The sequence below is a fragment of the Pinus tabuliformis genome, chromosome 4_1 (assembly GCF_031772625.1).
Source record: "Pinus tabuliformis cultivar Carrire ecotype Pingquan chromosome 4_1, CPIR1, whole genome shotgun sequence".
Classification (NCBI taxonomy): Eukaryota; Viridiplantae; Streptophyta; class Pinopsida; order Pinales; family Pinaceae; genus Pinus; species Pinus tabuliformis.
In genome coordinates this window covers 161,340,623-161,365,002 of record NC_142303.1, presented here as the reverse complement: position 1 = coordinate 161,365,002, position 24,380 = coordinate 161,340,623, and positions in this window count along the sequence as shown.

Here is a 24,380-nt window from a genome sequence, read left to right as displayed (position 1 = left end):
TGTGATGAAGCTAAGCTTAATGTACATAATATGTTATTTTGAAAATTATTTTAAACAAAAAATTATTTAGAAAATTAATTTTTAATAAAAAGATTGAAAGTAAATGGTAATCAATCTAATACATGTTGATTTGTAAAATTAACTTTACTTTTTCTAAATTATTAAAAACAAAAATTAATTCTTATAAATTATAAATGTTTCATAAATTATAAATATTTTAAGAAAACCAAATAAATAAAAAAACCCTACCCAACAAAAAAAACCAACAAAGAGAACGTGAAAAAATAAAATGATCTTTCACACTAAAGCTAGTTAGGCCCATTCTATTACAAAAATTAAGTGTAAATAGATAATCTAGATGTATTATAAAATGATTGTAAAGAGTTTAGGTCACTGAACTCAAAGTGTATGTATAGATAATTTTTTTATTTATTGAATTATATGATGGTTTTTTAAAACATGATTATCATTATATTTATGATGATTTTTTTTAATTTGAAAATTAAAAATATATTTTTATTTTAATTGAAATAGATAAAAAATAATATGGTTAAAATAAAATGAAATTTAATATTAAATTTCTAAAATAATATGAAATGAAAACATCTATTGTTTAAGGGGTTTTGGATTGACGTGAGTGACCAAACAAGCAGGGCCTAATCCCAAGGCATCCAAGCAGGGCCTAATTCTAAGAGCATCCAGGAGAATTGACCCTGTGTGACTTCCTAATTGGCAAGGTACTTACCAACAAGAATTCGACCACTTAACTAACCCTTAGAAATATCTATCATCTTTTTTTTCTTTAAATTATTAAAAAATAGAAATTAAAAAATAATTTTTCATTTTTATTTTTAATATTTCACAGGTTTTAAGTTTAAATGTTAAAATATTTAAATGTAAGTGATTATCCTAATAATTTTATTAATAATTACTATACAAATTTAAAAATAAATTTTCATTTTATTAACTTAAAAAAAAATAAACAATTTAAATTATTCTTTATTATCAAAAATACCTGACCTTAAAACCCCATATATATTAATAACCCATATATATTAATAATAATCATTTATATAGATTATATATTAATAATAATCATTTATATAGATAGATCTGGAGTAGCTTATTTTTCCTATATAAACTTGGAAGCCAAAAAAATATACCTGTTATACAAATCCGGAACGCAAAAATAAAAGCCTCATGGAAAGCTTTAGAGCACGGTTAACATGGTTGCATCGGGGAAAAGCAAATCGAAATTTCACGGATTCATGCGATTCCGCTGTACTTGTAGGTAAATTTTATTTGAAACTGATTACTTCAGCAGCTAGGAGTATCTTGCTCCCAGACGGTGACACGCTCCTAGGTCTCTCAATTCTGTAGAATGTGATGTTATACTGAGATAATCCAAGGTTTTCACGACCTCTTCTACATATGCAGCACCAGGTCTTTCGTGGCCTCTTCAATCCATTTCTTAAGAATTTTAGAACGATCGGGCTTTTCATTTGGAAGATAGTTGATGTTGCCCTCAGTGTGATAATGATATCCAATATCCAGAGGATCTAAAAGTCTTCCATAATAGTGTGAGCATTTATCTACTGATTTTAGGATTCGATATCACTTGGTAACTCATAACTCTTCCATTTTCAATAATCACATCCCAAAACTCTACGAGCTTTAACCTCCGCCCATTAGCCTCAATATATTTCCTGTCACAAACCTCTTTGTACCACACTAGATCAACCATATCGCATTGCCTCTGTCTTATTTGCATTACGCTTGTTGTCAATTTCTGCAATGCTTTTTAAGGCACAAAGTTGTCATCACCAATTTAACAACCAATCAGCATGTCCAAAACGATAATTCAGGAGCACATAAAAACAATACAACATTAATAATTCCTCATAAAAACCAGTGATAATCTGCCCCAATTTCTGCAATGCTTTTTAAGGCACAAAATTGTCATCACCAATTTAAGAACCAATCAGCATGTCCAAAACGATAATTCAGAAGCACATAAAAACAATATAACATTAATAATTACTCGTAAAAACCAGTAATAATCTGCGCCATCTGCATGATCTTTAGCGCACCATGATTCCATTTGTTTTCCGTGAACCGCTTGCCTGCTGATCCTAAACACAGTCTCGGAGTCTCGTTCATTATAATGTGACCTTAAAATTTATCCCATTTAAATTTCCATGTGGGAAGCCTGCCTCATTTCAAATTTCAAATTTGGACCACGTCATCACATGAATCCAATCCGCGAATCAGGATTTTGCACACTATTCGCGGATTGGATTCATGTGATGACGTGGTCCAAATTTGAAATTTGAAATGAGGCAACCCTGTCAAAAGAAATTTTAATGGCAACCCTGTAAAGGCTGCGTGGTAATGTTAATGGAAATAACCAGAAGTAAGTTATATGCTTCTCGTCTGAGTTTGCATTTGGCCATGTTTGTTTCAAGAAGAGAAATATGAGATAAAACATAAAGATAAAAGATGGAAATATGAGAGAAAATATAATGCAAAAAATTTAAGATAAAAATAAAAAATATAATGTAAAAAAACCAAAATATTAGAAAATATTATGATTATTATATATTTTAATAATTTTAAATTTATTTTCTTTCCAAATTTATTAATTTTTAAAATTGAAGTGGCCAAACCTTGTAATATACATTTAAAAACACCCTGAAATGAATCTTACAGCATACATTAAAAAAAAAAAGCACCACTAAAATGTTTACCATCAATTTTATCAAATTAGTTGAATCTTTAGGAGTAGAAGTTGGACCAACCTTATCACATTATATGAAAAGAAAAATATCAAAATAGTTTAAGAAAATTTATGACCGGAAAATGAATTATAATAGATGGTTCATTCTTATTTTAACGAAGAATTTAAGGATGAATAACAGTGATTGATTTAACTCAAAAATTAAGATGTGATAAGATCGCCTCGCCTGGCTATTCAGACAAGAAGAGGAGCGGGATTTAGGACACACTCAGAAAATATATAAATGGAAGGCTCCCGGTTCTGGAAGATATTAAATGAATTAAAGAGTGTACGGTGGTCGCCTCTATTGACTGCAGGGGAGGCGCATGTGGATACGGAAAGAGCTAATTAGTCATATATTGGGTATTAAATGCGGACGCGCATGTCGATACAGAAATAGCTAATCAGTCATATATTGGGTATTAAATGCGGAAATAGGAAATAACACGGGAGCGGGTAATTTCGGCATTAAATAATATTTGCCCGCTCCCGTGTTATCGGGCTAACTTGCGTGCTCCTATTTCCGCATTTAATACCCAATATATGGTTGGTTAGCTCTTTTCTAATTTTACCGGCGAATGCTATTTCTAACGTTATAGTAATATAAATGTCCTCTAATATAAGAGGGAAATAGAGTTCGCTTTCTGAATAACAATTCCTGAACAAATGAATAGAACGTAGAGGCGGAACGCTATTTCCCTTACATGTCAGAGGACATTTATATGGGCATAAAGTTGAAAATAGCATTCCCCTTGGTAAAGTTGGTAATGTGAAACATTTCACACGTTCAAGTTGACTGTTATCGTCTGCAGGTTCCTTTTTTAACGAGTCAAAAATTAACTTTCGGGGAAAAGTTAAATTAATGATACGTTGCGTGTGGTTTATACTTTTCTCATACGCGTCAAAAAATACCTTTGTAGAAAAAATAAAAATAAATAAATAAAATGTTGCGTGTGGTTGATCTTTTCTTAATAGGTCCAAAATTAATTTCGGAGGAAAAATATGAATAAATAATATATTGCGATGTGGAATTATTGGGAAGACGGTGAGCAAGTGGCTCCAGTCAAAAAGCTAGACGATCTACGGATGCTGGAGCGATTCTCAAAGGACTTTGGAATGTTGAGTCTAGTGTTTATATCTTACCATTCTTAAGGTCAAAGTTATTTTTAGGTAAGCTTTCCTGACAAGGTTTGTTTATTTTTAATTTGGCGTGAATGGATAATATTTGAGATAAGATGAAATTTTCTAGTAATATTTTATAAATAAAATATTATAATAATTTATAATTGAGTAGATTTAAATAATTTATAATTGAGTAGATTTAATAAATTAAATAGGGCAATAATTTATTATTAATTATATTTTAATAAATATTATAAAATTATATTTACGAGGAAATAATATAGTAAAAAAATGCAATTTCAAAGTGGTTTGGAATGTGTAAAGTTTATATTTTACATTTTTAAAGACAAGGTTATTTTTAACTAATTTTTACTTGTAGGTTATGTTTTTTAATTTTCACTAAAGTTAGATATAATAATAATTTATTTCAAGTCATTTTTAACTAATTTTAGTTGTAGGTTTGCTTTTTTATTTTCATTAAATATAATAATAACTTATTACTTAGTAAGAATAACTTATAATTTAGTAAGAATAAGTTATAATTTAACAAAATCAAAATATAATTAGTGTGTCTTACCGATTAATCACATGTTATAGAATTGGTATGTGGTTCATCCTCAGGACAAAAGTATGAGATCTAACAAAATTAAAACATGTTAAAAGATTTAACTTATAATATAAATTAAATATGAGTTGTTTATAGTGAGATTTTTTGGAAATTTTTCCCGTGGCATTTTCCAATTTAATTTCTCTAAATTTTTGCACATATTTATTGAAATCACAAGCTTAATGAGTGAGCCCTACGCCATCGAAGTGATTTGGGATTTCTCAAGGTGCTAATCCCTATATATAATAAAAAAAACTGTTTAAATAACACAAATCAGAATTTCACCTCAAATTTTTTTATCAAATTCCAACACGAGAAAACCATAAATTCACACTAAACATAACTCCAATTAAACATAATAATAACTTATAATTAAATTAAATATCACAATATCTTGTACTTTTGATAAAATATTTATTTATTTTAAAAACAAACCAACCCCACCACGAAAATGAATGTTGAACTCCCAAAGTAGTTTGGAATGGATAAGGTTTATATCTTACTCTGGTTCAAGTCAGTTATTTTTAACTAATCAATCGGTCTACGTGTCAAAGTTATCGTTTTTATATTTTTCCACTACATGTCAAAGTTATCTCGGACCTCTCGGACCTGTGGTAGTGTAACGTGGTAGGGACACCCCAAGTTTGGCGCTTCCACCAAGTGGCTTTAGCAAGGGCGGTTGTACTAGATCAGTGCGCACAAAAAAATTAACTTGGATGCGTTCCTTTCTTACGGGGGAGCTAGTCCCTAGTAGAAGCATTTATATTAGGCTCAATATGTACATATTTATAATGGTCACATCAATCACATTTTTGTATTCACATTTAATTCTTCAATACAACTACTCGAGCAGCGCCACAATCAACAGCGGGTGAGGTGCGAGGAAGTCGATAGCGCCCATGGATCCATGGATCCTTCTATTATCATCAAAGTTTTGGATGTTATAAACGTATCAATTCAATTGATCATATTTGGGGAATTTGTGGGTGGTTAGAGGCATATTTAAATTTGCTTTTTTTTTATATTTTATTAAATAAAAATTTTAACTTATATTTAAATTTGCTTTTATTTTATATTTTATTGAATAAAAACTTTAACTTATATAAAAATAGTAATACATTTTATATTATACGAATCTTATATATAATTTCACTAGAACAATAAAACATTTATTTCGTTGCATTTAAGTTTTCTTACTCCAAAGCATGCAGTGGCATTGTTTCACACTCACCCTCTTTCCTCACTCGTCCCATTCTCATGTGGGGTGTTTGGCCTACCCTATTACACTTCTCAACCTCTTTATCTAAGGTGCTACGACGATTGATCCTGGGTCTTTTATAGATTAGGACTGACCGTTACCGATTCATCATATGGTTAAATTTTTTTTTTTATCTAATTCAATCTTATTAAGCATTAGTATTAAAAGAAATGAAAAGAACTTAATCATCAACTTTGTGGTGTTTAAAATATTCAAAATTATGTTATGCATATTATGATTATGCTAATAAATAAATAAAATCAATATGTTTCATAAAATAAGATTGTTATAAGTAAAATATGAGTATTATTGTGTTATAAATATAAAAAATAAATAAATAACATTTATTTTTTAATATGTGAGATATGAATTGTTTTGTTTTTTAATCTGTAAATTTAATAATAAACAAATGATATTTTTCTGTAATGCCTTTGAACTTCTTGTTAATGCATATCTCTTTATTATACTCTTTTATATTGATAAAATTAACATGTAATAAGTTTAAAATATTTATACCTATATTAATATTTTTTTAAATTAATTAATGCAAATATTTTATGGTGTAGTCTAACTTATATACGAAATAGTATTTTTCACCGGAATTCACCAAAATCTCACAATGCAATTGCAAGATTTTTTGTTATTTAAAATACATTTTTGAATGCATCACCGCCCTGAAAAAATCTTAGGGAACTCAATTATGTGGATTAAACAATTTAAATTCAAGCTTTTAAAAATCTTCATTGGATTTTGATTAAAATTAACGAGAAAAGATGTCGTGAAAAAGGCCATTTCGTCTATAAGTTAGACTACACCATATTTTATACAAACATGACATCATTTAAATATTGTAATACAAAGTAAAATATAGCAATAAAATTTAATAATTAAATTTTTCCAAGAACATTTGCCTATATATACAAATTTCACCAATTGGTTATGCACACGACACGCCTATGCTAGGGTTAAGGAGAACTAGTTCTTTTGATTGTCCATCGTCCACACATAGTGGCCCAATATCCAAGTTTGTAATTTCAACATCCACTGTAATCCACCAACTCTCTTTCTCATCAACCTGTACAACCCAAGGGATGGAGTCCCCTTTTCTACCACATAATCCATTGATTTATCCCACTTCTCTCTGGGGCTCCAACACAAGGTCACGAGGAAAGCTCTTAGTTAGAGACTCTAGGAATTCTCAATTATTCCAAGAGTGCTCACGATAATCTTCTCAAGGCTCTTGAGCAATTTCCTTGATACAAAACTCACTTATAAGCACACAACCTAAATTTCTAGCCTAAATCACACTTCCAACCATGCCAACCTAGTTCTAAGCACAAAACTAGCCCCTCTCATGGATTTTCTCATATATAATATGGCTAGTGCTCTTTCTCAACACCCGACTCTCTTATGTTGTCCATAATTTCACTTCTAAAACTGATCCATCTTCCTACTAAAATTTCCTTTTTCCCTCATGCATTCTTTGAGACCCTCACAAATTCTAAGAGGGTTGTACTTTGTGCACATTGTCATAAATTGGTAAGATGAGCTTCCCAAAAATCACTCTTACATGCGTTAAATATGGTTTTGATCATTCAAATTAGGCAAATGTTAATCATATAATGGCTTGGATTATTATTCATGTGGAACCCATTAAACCCTATTTTAGCCCCCTCTCTTGTGGAATCATATCCCCCCAACATTATCATCCCTCTCATATTGTAGCTAGTGATTTATTCTTATTATAATTTTCAATGTACAATACAGATAGCTCGACCCTCAGCCATATCAATCAATACAATCTCTCTAGGCCACAACATACAACCTTACTAGCCTAAATCACATATGCACAATTACATCATAATTTTTAAAATTGGGATTTAAATTTTAAGCAACGATGTTCTTATATCCCAAATGATTATAAATGCATTATCAAAGATCCTTTGAAAAATAAAAAAGTGTCCTAATCAGGAGAGGAGGAAGAGAGGATCTCATTTACAATACATAGTTAAAATAGTCTTAAATATACTACACCTGTCACTCATCATTTATGTCAAGTCTAGACATGTGGACAAAAATAGTTTTCCTTTTTGTTATAGGATCATTTAGCACTCTTGTAGACCTGATGCTCTTTGATGGCCCTGGGCAGTCCCTTTACCCTTGCAACCTTGAGTTTATATTTAAAATGTATATTTCAAATTCCATACGCGACTTTACCCACACACAAGCGCATCCATACATGGGTCCCATAACACTGTACCCACGTATACATCTTTAAATTTGAAAAAATAAAATAAAATACCATTTTTCGAGTAGGGTTTATGGGTATTACTTAGAGCCCACCTATAGGAGCAGATGGCCGAATTGAAAAAAGTAATTTTAGGTGGTATATATACACCCCTTGGGTAGGTCTAATGGATAAGAAAAGAGAGATATCAACATTATACTCGATTTCCCCCAAATCAAGTATGGTTTTCTCGTACCTCCTGCACTTCCAGTCTTTATGAAACCTTGATTTCCTTTACAGAGATGCGCAGTCTCCTTATCTAGCATCTTCTTGCATCTATTAGAGAGGTTGTCTTCATGGCTCGGGCTGAACGAATCCAGAGGAATGGTTCGTTAGTGCCTTTTCCCTAGATCAGGTTGTATTTATCCTATACTTACTATTATTCATCAATAAATAAGCTCATGTCTTGTTCCCGATATATTTTTTTATCTTATGAATGATATTGTAAATTGTTATTTATGATGATCTAACATATTCTTATGCATGTACTTTGAATTATATATTCCATCTATGTTTTTTCTTATTGATTTGGAGGTCTACACATCTTGGAGGAAGCAAAGGGTTTGGACCCTACAGGAACATCTTCAAATGTAGGACCCCCAAGTATGTTCTTAAGTCCAACTTTAATAATTCAAATGTTCGACATGTTGAATTGAGTGTTCTTTGTTGATTGATCTATTTCGCTTTGTTGAGGATTTCAAGCCTTAGGGATTATTTTCGTGTTAGGGTCCAACCCTAACCCCCTTATTTAGGTAATAGGGTCGAGTCATAGTTATAGTTAAGTAAAGAGTCAATAAAGCCCATATTAATAATTGTAAGTGGTTAACCCACATTTAAAGAAGGGACCACAGTTAGTTGCAAATGGACCATGGTATTAGATAGATGGTATTAATAAGAACCATTGTATTGACCCATGGTATTGCATGTATGAATCCTATATGAAGGATAGAGACTCCCCTCAAGGAGCAACGTGTCTTATTTTGTAATTGAGCCTAGCTCTATTAGAGGTTGCCCCCTCGAAGAGGCAAGTGAACATTGCTTTCCTTTCTGAATACTAAAATACTTGTTGTTCTTTCTTATTGTTCTGTGTTCTGGGTATATTTCTTCGCATGTTTGGTATTCTGGTATCTTCTCATAGGTCAAGAGCATAAAAAGAGGTATAAAAGCGCTTTCCAGGGCTGGTGGGATCTCCAGTTTTAGAAAAAAAAAATTGGCTAGAGATGTGTTCTTGCATCTTTAAACCACGGGATTTGTCGTTGAGTGCATAAACCTGCGGATTTGGGGAGGCATGCACGTAGGAAATACAAGAGGTGGTCACACTTGTTGGACTCCCTTGTAACCCCTGTGGGTACCCCTTCGAGTAGTAGCGCATTAGACAGAAGGGCACACAAACTGTCTTCCAAGTACCCTCTGGGTATATAGGAAGCCCCCTAGGCTCTCTTGAAACCTCGCCATAGATAAATCGTCAGCTGTCTTGCTGCTACAGTACACCGAGAACAACACTTGGGGAGATTACTCGCGCGTACGATAGGGTAGTCAGGTTGTACGGCTAAGGGTACGGTTGATCCTCCTTGGTTAGTGCCTTGAAAGATTGGGCTGAGTACTACTGTCAGACCCTTATGTATATTGTGATCTGTAGCACCTAACACTCCTTGAGACCATGGTTCCCTTGTCTCTCTCTAGATCACACATCATATTTTCCAGATCAGATCTAGCAGGTGGGGTTCTGTCGCAGCCTCAGTAATTAGTTCCGCCATTCAGATCTCTTAGATCCGCCATTCAGATCTATCAGATCCGCCAATTAGATCTATCAGATCCGCCATTCAGATCTAGCCGTTGGCTTCTGTAGCAGTCGCCACAATTAGATCCGCCATTCAGATCTAGCAGCAGGGGTTCGATCACTGCCGCATTCCACACCCTTGAACACAAGTTGGATGCAGTATTGACGTCGCTGAAGACCTTAGCTGACACACTCACAAAGGGCAAGTCTGAGGAACACTCGGAGGCATATGCTTTCAATGAAAACATTGAGGGTGAGTCTAGACATTCTCTTCACCTCTTTGGCAACCACCAACAGTCCCAGACATGACCACCCAAGCTGGACATGTATAAATTTGATGGCTCTCATTTGGCCACATGGCAAGTGCAAATGGAGCAATATTTCACACTGAATCACATCAAAGATGATGTGACTCAGCTTAGTGTGGGTAGCATGTACTTGGACAATGAAAGATGGCAATGGTGGTAGTGGCATCAACATTACTATGGAAGGCCTGTGACTTGGAAAACATTCGAAAAAGCTCTTACGGATCGCTTTGACCATGAATCTAACTTTTTGGGTCATCTTACTAAGCTCCGACAGATAGGAACAGTGAATGAATATATTGCAGCCTTTGAAGCCTTAGCCTTCCGCACAGGAGGTCTACACGATCAGTTCTACTTGGAATGTTTTTTCAGTGGTTGCAAAGAAGCCATACAAGCCCATGTCAGACTGCAACACCCAAGCTCATGGCTGGATGCTTGCAAGATAGCTCATGAAGTAGAACGTGCTTTAGCGGCCCAGTCCAATCGCACAAATTTCATAGCCAAGGGTCGCCCCACCTACGCTCAAAGCACTACCCAAACACTCAAGGTTCAAAAGGTGTCACCAGCAGAAATGGTGAAAAGAAGAAAGCAAAGATCGTGTTACTACTGTGATGAGAAATACTCCCTCGGGCATAAATGAAAGGAGCCTAAATTATTTCAAATTAATGCTACTAATCACAGTTCATTGAAGGAAGCCCCACCACTTGAGAAAACAGAGGAGGAAGATGAGGACAACTATCCGAACAATGTACCTGAAGAGCTAGTTATCTCACTTCATGCTTTGGCAGGTATTTCTTCTCCCCAAACTCTCAAAATCAGAGGTTTTATTAAGCATCACCCGGTAATAGTCTTGATTGATAGTGGCAGTACGCATAACTTTATCCATCAAAGAGTCGCTAAAGTAGTGCATTGTTTTGTCAGAGCAGTATCTAATTTCCAGGTCCAAATTGCTGATAGGGGGACAATGAAATGTGAAGGCCATTGTGAAAATGTCAAACTTCAAATGGGGGATTATCAGATAAAGACCCACATGTTTGCCATACACATGGGAGGGTGTGATATTCTCTTGGGTGTTGAAAGGCTCCGCACACTTGGCCTAATCACAATGGATTTCCAGGAGTTATATATGAGCTTTAAGCAGAACAACCACACACATACCCTTCGAGGACTCCAGGCGGGTGCTTCCTCTATCATCAGCTCGCATAGGATGGAAAACTTATTAAAAAAGGGCCACGATGGAGTTATAGCCCAATTTAATGCCATCCAGGCCTTCAAACCCACTTCTCTTCATATTCATCCTCAGATGCAACAGATCTTAAACAACCATTTGCCAGTCTTTGACAAGCCTAAGGAACTTCCACCCTTGGGAGGGGAACATGATCATAGCATTACTTTGGTCCCAGGGGCCCAACCACCAAATGTGCACCCATATAGATATATGTTTTCCCAAAAGAATGAAATTGAAAAAATCATCAAGAAACTCCTAGAAGCAAGCATCATTCATCCTAGCATTAGTCCTTATTCATTGCCTGTGGTCATGGTGCTCAAGAAAGATGGGGAATGGCGTATGTGTCCAGACTTCAGGGCCCTCAGCAAGCTGACAGTCAAAGATAAATTTCCCATCCCAGTTGTCGATGTTTTGCTGGATGAAATAAATGGGGCTCAATTCTTTACTAAGCTCGACCTTCGCTTGGGCTATCACCAAATTCGCATGAAAGAAGTAGACATTCCAAAGACTGCTTTTTGAACTCATGAAGGCCATTATGAATTCTTGATCATGCCATTTGGCCTTTGTAATGCCCCATCCACTTTTCAGAGCCTCATGAACCACTTGCTCAAACCATATCTCAGAAAACTTGTCCTTGTTTTCTTTGATGACATCCTCATCTACAACTGCACCTGGGCCACACATCTTCAGCACGTAGATCTGCTCTTGCAACTGCTCCAGAAACATAAATTATTTGTCAAGATGTCCAAGTTCTCTTTTGGCATGGCAGAAGTTGAGTATTTGGACCACATTGTGGGGCGTGAAGGTGTTAGGGTGGACCCCAAAAAGATCCAGCCAATGCAATATTTTCCTCAACCAAAGACCTTGAAGAGCTTGAGAGGATTTTTGGGTCTCACGGGCTACTATCACAAATTTGTCCGCAATTATGGTCACATTGCTAGACCCCTCACTCACTTTCTCAAGAAAAATTCATTTCTCTGGAATTATGAAGCGCAATAGGCATTTATAGCTCTCAAACATGCCATGTGTTCAACTCCCGTATTAGCACTACCTAACTTCACCAAATATTTAATGATTGAATGTGATGCTTCAGGTACAGGTATTGGGGCGGTCTTAATGCAAGAAGTTCAACCCTTGGCCTTCACTAGCCAACAACTAAGTGGGTCAAATTTGGGACAATCTACCTATGAGAAGGAGATGATGGCCATCTTACATGCAGTAGATACTTGGTGACCATACTTATTGGGGCGGCGTTTCCAAATCTACACAGACCATCAAAGCCTTAAATATTTTTTGGAGCAATGCCTATCCTCACCACAACAAAATGAATGGCTTGCCAAAATGTTGGGATATGACTATGAGATAATTTACAAGAAAGGGCGAGAAATTGTCGTAGCAGATGCTTTATCATGCCAATTTGAGGAGGAAAGCACCTTGCTCGCAATCTCCCTTCCTATTCCAGAATGGATTGAAGAGGCTTGCAAGGAATGGTTTTCAGATCCTCTGCTCTCCCAACTCATTAATAAATTGCAGGCAGATCCAAATTCCACAACGCGCTACTCTTAGCAGGATGAGATTCTTCACTATAAGGACAAAGTCATGATATCATCAACATCCACCCTCAAAAGTCACATTTTGGCGGAGTTGCACTCATCTCCCACTACAGACCATTCAGGCTTTTAGAAGACTTATGCTCACACTCAACGTTCATTTTTTGAACAAGCATGAAAAAGGACATTCTTACTTTTGTACCTAAGTGTGACATATGTCAGCGCCACAAAGGAGAAACAATCAAATCCCCAGGCACGTTACAGTCATTGCCCATCCCGGCCTCAATCTCGACGGAGGTTTCTATGGACTTCATTACAGGTCTTTTGAAGTCAGGCAACAAGTCAGTCATCATGGTGGTTGTGGATAAACTTTCTAAGTATGCTCATTTTTGTGCCCTACCCCACCCTTTTACACCAGCTTTGGTGGCTCAATATTTCATGGACCAGATCTTCAAATTGCATGGTATGCCCACTTCAATTATGTCTGATCGTGACCCGATCTTCACTAGTAACTTTTGGTAGGAAATCTTCAAGCTACAAGGTACCCAACTACAACTCAGTACTTCCTATCATCCCCAAACTGATGGTCAAACTGAAGCAGTCAACTAATGTCTGGAGACCTACCTTACGTGTTTCACTTTAGAAAAGCAACATCTATGGGTACAGTGGTTACCTCTAGCTGAATGGTGGTATAACACTAACTATCATGCCACCACCAAAATGACTCCATATGAAGCAGTTTATGGTCAACTCCCTCCTTCACCTACTTCTTATATCTAGGGATGCTCGAAGGTACAAGCAGTGGATCAACTCATATAGAACCGCACAACCATGCAAGCTCACCTCAAAGAGAATCTCCGTCAAGCTCAAAACCGCTTGAAGGAACAGGCTGATCAACATTGTTCAGAACACAAATTTCAAGAAGGGGATTAGGTATTTTTGAGGTTGCAACCATATCAATAAACATCACTCAAAGACAAGGGTTGCCAGAAATTATCTCCAAAATTCTACGACTCGTATCAAGTACTTCAGTGCATCGAAGAAGTAGCATACAAGCTAGCTTTTCCACCCACGGAAAAAATCCATCCAATCTTCCATGTCTCATGCCTCAAGAAAGTGATTGGGAACCATTGCCGAATTCAAACCAATCTACTATAATTGGATGAAGAGGGTTCAATCTGGTTCCAACCTGAATAGGTTCTTGACAAGCGAGAATGGCACCTATGCGGCCTCACGATCAAGGAAATCCTCATCAAGTGGAAAGGCACCTCTCGAGAAGATGTGACCTGGGAACCAACCACTATCCTTCAATAGTTTCTGCAGCTTCAACCTTGAGGACAAGGCTATTTTTATGGGGGTGGGCATGTTAAGGTCCAACCCTAACCCCCTTATTTAGGTAATAGGGTCGAGTCATAGTTATAGTTAAGTAAAGAGTCAATAAAGCCCATATTAATAATTGTAAGTGGTTAACCTGCATTTAAAGAAAGGACCACAGTTAGTTGCAAATGGGCCATGGTATTAGATAGATGGTATTAATAAGAACCATGGTTTGACCCATGGTATTGCATGTGTGAATCATATATAAAGGATAGAGACTTCCCTCAAGGAGCATCATGTCTTATTTTGTAATTGAGCCCAGCTCTATTGGAGGTTGACCCCTCGAAGAGGCAAGTGAACATTGCTTTCCTTTCTGAATAATAAAATACTTGCCGTTCTTTCTTATTGTTCTGTGTTCTGGGTATATTTCTTTGCATGTTTGGTATTATGGTATCTTCTCGCAGGTCAAGAGCATAACATTTTTCCAACACTTTCCATTATTGCATCAACCTAGAACTACACACAAGTGATGGATTCTTTGTATGTGTTTTATTGGAACATGTAAAACATTGGGTGGGATCCCTCCTTTTTGTTGGTCTTTCTCCAACTAAGATACATAATAATCATGTTTAGATTCTTGCACTACAACAAACCCATGACGATTTTCTCACAATGGGGAGAGATACATTCTTATTAAGAGACATCCTAAACCAAAGAAAACAACTTGATGACCCATAGTATCAGGTTCATGACAATGAATTTTTTAGTGTTCAATGTCATGTAGAAAAGAATGATGTGGATGTGTTTTCATTAAATTAGGAACTATTGACTCTAAGCATAATGACAGGATGACAAGTGGAGGGGTTTATTAGGCATGTGCATAACAACATCCTTGCAATTGATTCTACCTTTTGCACAAATCAATACAAGGTATTCTAGTTTCTATTTTCCTTATTTGTCATGATGACATTATTTTAGGTAGTAAGAATTCATGAAAATATTGTTTATAACAAACTTATTTACCAAGTTGAAATTATCACTCTTAGGAAGGGATTTTCTTTCTTAAGCCAACAATATGAAAGAAATAAGTAGGCTAATGCATCTATCCCTTATTATATGAATTTGTGAAATGCATAATTATAAGGGTCATAAGTTGTATGTCTGTGTCCTTATTCAATGGATTTCATTTACCATGCAGGGATTTTATTATGTACAATGAATTCATGAACCATTTGTTTCTAGTGACCTACTATTACTAAGCAAATGTTATTAGCATGTTATTTGAACTCATGAAACGCTTGTCTAGGGTGTCATTGTTCTAAAATATCTATTCATGGAATGTTTGCCTCTAGTGGCCTCATTGATCACACTATTGTATATTTATGTATGTATGTATGATGTCCTTTATGCACCATTACAACTTTTGACACACAATATCAAAATGGTGATCCTTTATGTCGAATCATATCAAAAAATGTAATGCACAAAACAATTGTGACATGGTTGCAAGCATTTTTCCAACATGTTTGACTTCCTATTACACGTGGAAACCTTCATTCCTTTTCAAGGATGATGACCTCACATAGATCTAGGTGATAGGGTGTGTAAATCTCTTAATTCCAATTTCCTTCATTTTGTTGAGTATTTATTTAATTGTTGATTGTTCGCCTAAATATTGTTCATCCAAATTCATCCACATTAATGTGTTTGGATATTTCATAATTCCTTGCATTTGGCACATGTATCATTATTGGTTGAAAAAACTGACCAAGTATGTTTGTGATAGTAAAAGAGAGATAGAATTGTCAAAGTATCTAGGAAACATAATCTATTATTGTCAATTGAGGCTACCACAAACAAATTGATAGGGTTCTATTGAAAATTCTTTCATCAACATATTCAAAATCAATGGGATCTACAACTATATATATAGATATATAGATATATCACTGTGATATGTTATTATTTTCATTTTTAACAATGTTATACTAAATTTTTCGTAATGTTAAATGGCTATTGTTAATGATTTAGCTAATGTTATTTCTAAATGTGTCACAATTATAACTTGTTATTGTTGGTGATTTGGTTAGCGTTACCTATTATGTTGATATGTCATGTGGAGTCTTGCAAGTATGCAGGTCAAATAATCCATGGATTTTCAACATTTAATTGAGGAATGATCCGAATGGAAAATGAAATCAACCCATGGTATTCATCCACCCATGTTATTCATCCACCCATGGAATTTACCCATGGTATTGTAAGTGGAATCCACCCATGGTATTGTAAGTGACATCCACCCATGGTATTTGCCCATGGTATTGTGACATCCACCCATGGTATTCATTCACCCACGGAATTGACTAGTGGTATTGTAACTGAAAAGTACTATAAGTAACAAGACACATTTTGTAAAAGGACATATTGTCCACCATAATGTAGTCTTTACAGTTATTATCTGTTTTATTAAAAAGTTTCTTTGTGGTTTTGTTTATTGGGAATTCTCCTCTTTTTCTTCTGGCATTTCAATTTCTCAGATCTTGGGGGTCTCCCCCCAAGATCCGTATCAGTTCCTTTTACAAAATGCGCAAAACCACAAATAATTTTTTTATTAAAACAAATAGTAACTGTAAAGACTACATTGTGGTGGACAATATGTCCTTTCACAAAATGTGTCTTGTTAATTATAGTATTTTTCAGTTACAATACCGCAGGTCAATTCCATGGGTGAATGAATACCATGGGTGGATGTCACAATACCATGGGTGAATGAATACCATGGGTGGAGGTCACTTATAATACCATGGGTGGATACCACTTACAATACCATGGTTAAATTCCATGGGTGGATGAATAACATGGGTGGATGAATACCATGGGTTGATTCCATTTTCTATTTGGATCTTCATTTGTCATGGTTATGGGTCATCCACAAACCCACACTTCATCGAAGTCCATTTTCTAGGCCGCACACTATCAATATCATAGTTGGTCACAAGCATTACAAGGTATCTCTATCCTTGGAATTTCGTTCATCATGGTTATGGGTCATCCACAAACTCACACTTCATCGAAGTCTATTTTCTAGGCCACACACTGTCAGTATCACAATTGGTCACAAGCATTGCAGGGCATCTCTATCCTCAGATCTTCATTCATCATGGTTATGGGTTAACCACATAAAACCCTTCTCTTCAGTGGCTCTTCATATTCAACAAAGGCTTCACAAGAGGGAACTTCACACAATGGAAACCATTGCTTCCTAAGGAGGGAGGAATGATTCGAATGGAAAATGGAATCAACCCATGGTATTCATCACCCTGTTATCACTCAGAATTTTCTCAAGGTTAAAGAAAGAAATTTCGAAGATAACCACAAACCTAATCTTTTAGACTCGGATTCTAGCCAACTTAAGTCTAGAGAGGGCTCTCTCTTTATAATTTAACTTTGTTTTGGGTGATTCAGGCTAGTTCTTAGTGCTCATGATGTTTTGATTTTGATTGGGTGGTGGATTTCTGGGAATAGATGGGCAGCGCAAGCATTCAGGCCATTGGGCTATGAAGTTAAGCAAAGAGTGGATTAACTTAATCAGATCAATTTCTAAAAGAGGAGTTCACAGGGCAGGTTAGCACAAGAAAAAGCAAATATGTAGGTTCAAATGGATGAGGTAGTCCTAACCAGGGAAAAAGGGAAATGAAGAATCCTTAAACTGGGATCAAGATGAAGAAGAGAAGGAGATCAGTAGCAAAGGGCAACTAAGAATCCTTTACTATGGACCTAAGGGGGAAAACTACAGAAATAAGGGAGCAATTAAGAATTCCAAAACTAAAACACATATTTCATTAAATTTGGAAGTTTTTTATTACAAGGCCTTCAACAACATTCATTCTTTTGTAAATTGCCATATTAACTTGATTCAACATTAAAATAATTTTAGTAATCTCCAACCAATTAGAAATCGTGAATGGGTCAAACATGGGGTTGTTATGTGCAATAGTATCAATACACAATAGGAGTGTGAAATCAAAAATAAATTACATTTATAAACTTATATGAATACAAATAACTAAATGAAATTCAATAAATAACTTCCCATTCATGTCCAGTATCAGCAGTGATTTTGTCTTCAAGTCATATTGGATTCTAATAATGAAATTATTTAAACCACAAATAAACTATTTAAGAATTGAAAATGACAAAACGCTAATATGGATTGGAAAATCAATGTCATATGTTGCAAAAAGTTTAAATACAACCATTTTTTACCCATCTCTTTAATGAGTCTAGATGGTCCACTTAACACATAATTTGTTAATTAATTATTCCATGTTTTATTAAGAAGAGAATTTTGTTTTGCATAGAGTTTTGTTTCAAAACAATACAATATGAGATTAATACAGTCTTAATAAATTACGTGATAGACAAATAAAAGTCAATAAATGGATTCCTTATTAAATTAAATGAGATGAGATGATTGCATATACAAATAGTTGATTTAAGAATATATGAAAAAAAAATTATGCGTTAAAAATTGAATACCCTACAACTTAACGAGTAGTATTCACTTATGAGCCATCACCCATTAGCCTAAATAGTCAGCTTAATACTTATTATCAAGAAATTAAAAGACTTATTTTTCGAAAAAAATGCATCATAATATATGGATATTATAAATCACATTTATATACTCATATTAATGGACATAACTAAGTACAAGTCAATAATATAATTCTAGCTCAAGTGATGATTTCAGTTTATTTAAAATACGAATTTACAAAAAAATGACTTTAAATAATGAAATTAGATGCCTTACAATTCAAAAAGTTCAATGACATAATTCATCCATGATTGTGTCTAATCAAACCTTGATAATCCACTTATCAAGTATTATCATCATATATATGTTTTTTTAAGAAATGAAAAATTATTTAGAATACATTTTTATCTCAAAAATTACATATCACATTTATGCACTCATATCAGTGCATTTTATATGTAAACAATGAATAACTCACTTTGTACATTGTTGATTTTCAATATGATATGATTGCAGTTACAACCATTAATTGATTCAAGCATATAAATTTATGAAAACTATCGATTGAGAAATCACATATCGTATGCTTCAAAAATATCAAATCATTTACCTATGACACATTTCTCATTAGCCTTACTAGTGAATTATGCATTGTGAATAGTGAATATTGCACATAACAAAAGGAGTGTGAAATCAAATTGTTAGAAGAAATTGATTTAAGCTAGATCATATTAATATGGCAACTCTAACCCCCTTTCCCCCAACCTACAGGGGATTTGTTGATTGAATGATGGTGATGTGAAGATCTTATTATAAATGACAATGATAAGTGTCCCTTGCATTTCTTTGAAACTAGTCTACTAAAACCTTAGTAAAATGTTCTTGCGCTCAATTTCCTACGGTCCCTATGTGCCTTTATGAACCACTAATGAGGGGGCCATCATTCATCTTCATAGCATGCAGGCATCCACTATAAAAGTTATACATTGTTGATCTAGGTATTTCAAGAAAGTTAGGCACCATTGATCTATCTCCACTCAAATCCAAGTATATCAAATGAGAGCTCTTAAATGGGTATTCAAGTCATTCCATTATGATGGCCAATTTCACAAATTGAAGTAAACAAGGAACTTTAGTGGTGACTTCTTGTAAGTAGTGGAGGCAAGGGTTTTCAAATATTAGCACTGTTGATGGCAGTGTGGATATTGATCTCTCCTTGTCAACAATGTCAAAACCAGTAATAGTCTCAATGTAATTTTAGTGTCAACCAATTGTATAGAAAGCCATGATTGATCATTACTTTCACTAAGAAGAGAAAATGATAAGCATTTTTAATGGGGAAGAAATAAGTGTGAAACATAACTCATGTATTTTAGTTGAAATTTATATAAGTCCCCGTGTTATTTAATTATTAAATACGTAATGTAAATACAAATAAATTATCATTAAGATATTGATTTTGAATATTAGATATGTATTAAAAGGCATTCATCTATGACACTTGATTTTTCATGTAGTCTGAATAAACCACTTAAAGTTTATTATCAATTAATTCTAATTAGTTTTGTATAAGATATATCTTTACTTACATTAATAGCTTTATTTCAAAAAATAAATTACAATTATAAACTTATATGAATACATATAACTAAATGAAATTCAATGAATAACTTTTGAGTCTTGTTGGATTCTATGAGACTATTTTAAGTACAAATAGTTTATTTAAGAATTGAAATCTACAAAATGTTAATATTGATGGGAAAAGCATGTCATATGGTGAAAAAAGTTTAAAGGCATCCATTTATGGCCCATCTCTTGAATGAGCTTAAATAGTCTACTTAATGCTCATGGTGAAGTCATTAATCCATGTTTTATTAGAAAATTCATTTTCTTTATGTGGTTATTTTATTCTAGAAATAGCAATTTCACATTTATACATTCATATTAAACCACATGATAGAAATAAAAATCAATTAATGGTTTCTTGACTTATTGACTTATATGACATGATTGCATATAGGAATAATTGATTTAATAATGCATAGTTAGAAAAAATTGTCAATTCAAAATAGAATAAACCAGTTAGAACTCATAAATAATTGATTTTAAATTATTAATTTTCTAAAAATATATATATTTTTACTTACATTGAGATCTTTATTTCAAAAATAAATTTCATTTACACATACATACATACTAAATATAATTTAATACATACTCATCTTGTTGGTTTCTATGAGATTATTTCAATTACAAATAATTTATTTAAGAATTGAAATTTACGAAATGTTAATAAAGGTGGGAAAATCAAATACCATATGCTGCATAAAATTTAAATACATTTATTTATGACTTGTGCCTTTAAATAACTTTAACAATCTACTTAACATTCATTACCAATTAATTATTCCATGTGTTGTTGGGAAAAACATTTCATATTATATGGAATTTTTTTTTTTTTTTAAAGTGTGACATTTACATACTTAGACCACTTAAAACTCATTATCAATTAATTATAATTTGTTTTGTATATATATATATATATATATATATATATATATATATATATATATATATATATATATATATATATATATATATATATATATATATATATATATATATTTACTTACATTAAGAGTTACATTTAGAAAATGCATCACATTTATGAACTTCTATCAATGCATATAGCCAAATAGAATTCTTCAACTCATATTGGATTCTATGAAATTATTTAAACCACAAATAAAATATTTAAGAAATGAAAATGAAAAAATGCTAATATGGATTAGAAAATCAATGTCTTATGGTGCAAAAAAGTTTAAATACAACCATATTTTACCCATCTCTTTAATGGGTCTAGATGGTCCACTTAACACATTGTTAATTAATTATTCCATGTTTTATTAAAAAGAGAATTTTGTTTTTCATGGAGTTTTGTTTCAAAACAATATAATATGAGATTAATACAATCTTAATAAATTCCATGATAGACAAATAAAAGTCAATATATGGATTCCTTATTAAATTAAATGAGATGACATGATTGCATATACGAATAGGTGATTTAAGAATATATGAAAAAAATATATGGGTTAAAAATTGAATGCCCTACAATTTAACGAGTAGTATTTACCTATGAACCATCACCCATTAAGCCTAAATAGTCCACTTAATACTTATTATCAAGAAATTAAAAGACGTATTTTTCGAAAAATTGCATCATAGTATACTCATATTGATGGACATAACTAAGTACAAGTCAATAATATAATTCTAACTCAAGTGATATGATTTCAATTTATTTAAAATACTAATTTACAAAAAAATGACTTTAAATAATGAAATTAGATGCCTTACAATTCAAAAAGTTCAATGACATAATTCATCTGTGATAGTGTCTAATCAAACCTTGATAATCCACTTATCAATCATTATCATCATGTATATGTTTTTTTAAGAAATGCAAAATTATTTAAAATATATTTTTTATCTCAAAAATTACATGTTACATTTATGCACTTATATTAGTGCATTTTATATGTAAACAATGAATAACTGACTTTGTGCCTAGTTGATTTTCAATATGATATGATTGTAGTTACAACCATTAGTTGATTTAAGCATATACATTTATGAAAACTATCGATTGAGAAATCACATATCTTATGCTTCAAAAAGATCAAATCATTTACCTATGACACATTTATCATTAGCCTTAATAGTGAATAATGCATTGTGAATAGTGAATAATGCACATAACATTTATCAAGTAAATTATTATAATTTCTTTAGTAAGAATAACACCTTTGTTTGCAAGGAGTTCTATTTCAAAACTTATATTTCACATTTATATATGATTATTGATACATATAAGTAAACATAAGTCATTAACAATAACATGCCTTGATGGTTCATGTAAGATAATTTGAATGGCAAACAATTCATTTAAGAACACACGCACGCGTGCACACACATCTTAGAAAAAAAATCGATACAACAAAGTCATTGCAAAAATAATTATAAATAATAAGAAATATACATATTAATATAATTGGCATCCCATATATTTCAAAAAATATAAAATCATACAAATTGATTCAACAAAAACTATGTCCAAAATGTATTGAAAAGTTGGAATGTACTTTTCAACAAATTTATAAAGGAAATTATCTCCATCAACTACAATGAAGTACATGTTCTATTGAACATTCGAATGTACTCATGTTTTTGTTTGATACGATGAAGTGTCTTAAGAAAGGGGAATAAAACTTGCAGAAGCCACATATCATGCTCTTTTCATGTATATGATTTTATCAAGATGTGGTTTGATCGATATCCGATGAATTGAGAAGTATGCTTTTTTGTATCTATTAGCAATACATTTGATTCTTCATAACTATCTTCATATTGGGACCACACATCAATCAACTTTTTCTCATAAAATTGTCTTGTTCTCCCTGCTTCCAATTTTGTTTGCAAATGACAATGAGACCTGTCCCATGCAAATTTAAATTCCTCTATATCAATATTTGATTTTTCAAGTACTTTTCGGATGTACTTGTCAGTGACATTTAATGTCCATATTGCGACATCATAATTTCTTAAGCAATATTTTAATACTTCTGACTGAAAAGGCCTTAAAAAAAAGGACCTATCACCAAACTGCCAATCTGGTTCTCTTTGGATATGAAAATTTTGTTCATCTTTGGTGTATGATTGGAAGAATACTCCTTCCATTTCAAATATCAACAACATCTTCTGACTTGTAGTAATGCTCATCTGCATCTGCACTGTAACCACATGTATGATAGTAACATATCTTCACTTCAACACTTCATTGCTTAAGGACATAAAAACCTATCATTTTAAAAATGATGTTAATATTTATTATGAATTATTTCCATTTGTATGCTAAGGTATTTTTACAATGAGATCATAGTATCACAAAATACAGAAACAATTGCCCCATTAAAATGAACAAACAAATAATATGTTTACTTTATACATACAACCTAATACCTTTATTTAATTTGTATGGAATAAAAGTCTTATAAGAATGCATTGAACCACCATTTAAATCAATGATTTTAAGACTTATAAGATTTATTTAATTGCAATTGAAAAATATAATTAAAATGGTCTAGTGCAAGTAAACAAACTAATTATATATTATTTTTCACATACAATATAATACAATTTTTAAATTTCAAACCTAATTATTATATGTTAATTTATAGAGTTTCTACCTTAGCTTCTTTTGGTGCTTCTTTTAGTACAAATTGTATGTTTATTGTTGGTGCTACATACAACTTTATATAGTTTTTCAACTTATATGGAATAAAAAAGGTTATAAGAATGCAATGGGTCATCCTTCACATTACTAATTTATAAGAGGTATAACAATAACTTAAACCATATTTATAGCAAATAATTGTAATGATCTAATTAAAACAAATAGGCCAGTGATCTATTAATTTTACATACAACGTAATCCTTTGTAAAAAAAAATATATATATAGCATGGGAAATTTTGATATGAAAACATTAAATGACCATTCATCTCACCAAAAATAAAGAAAATAAAAATATTTTATTTTCGGTAATGATAAA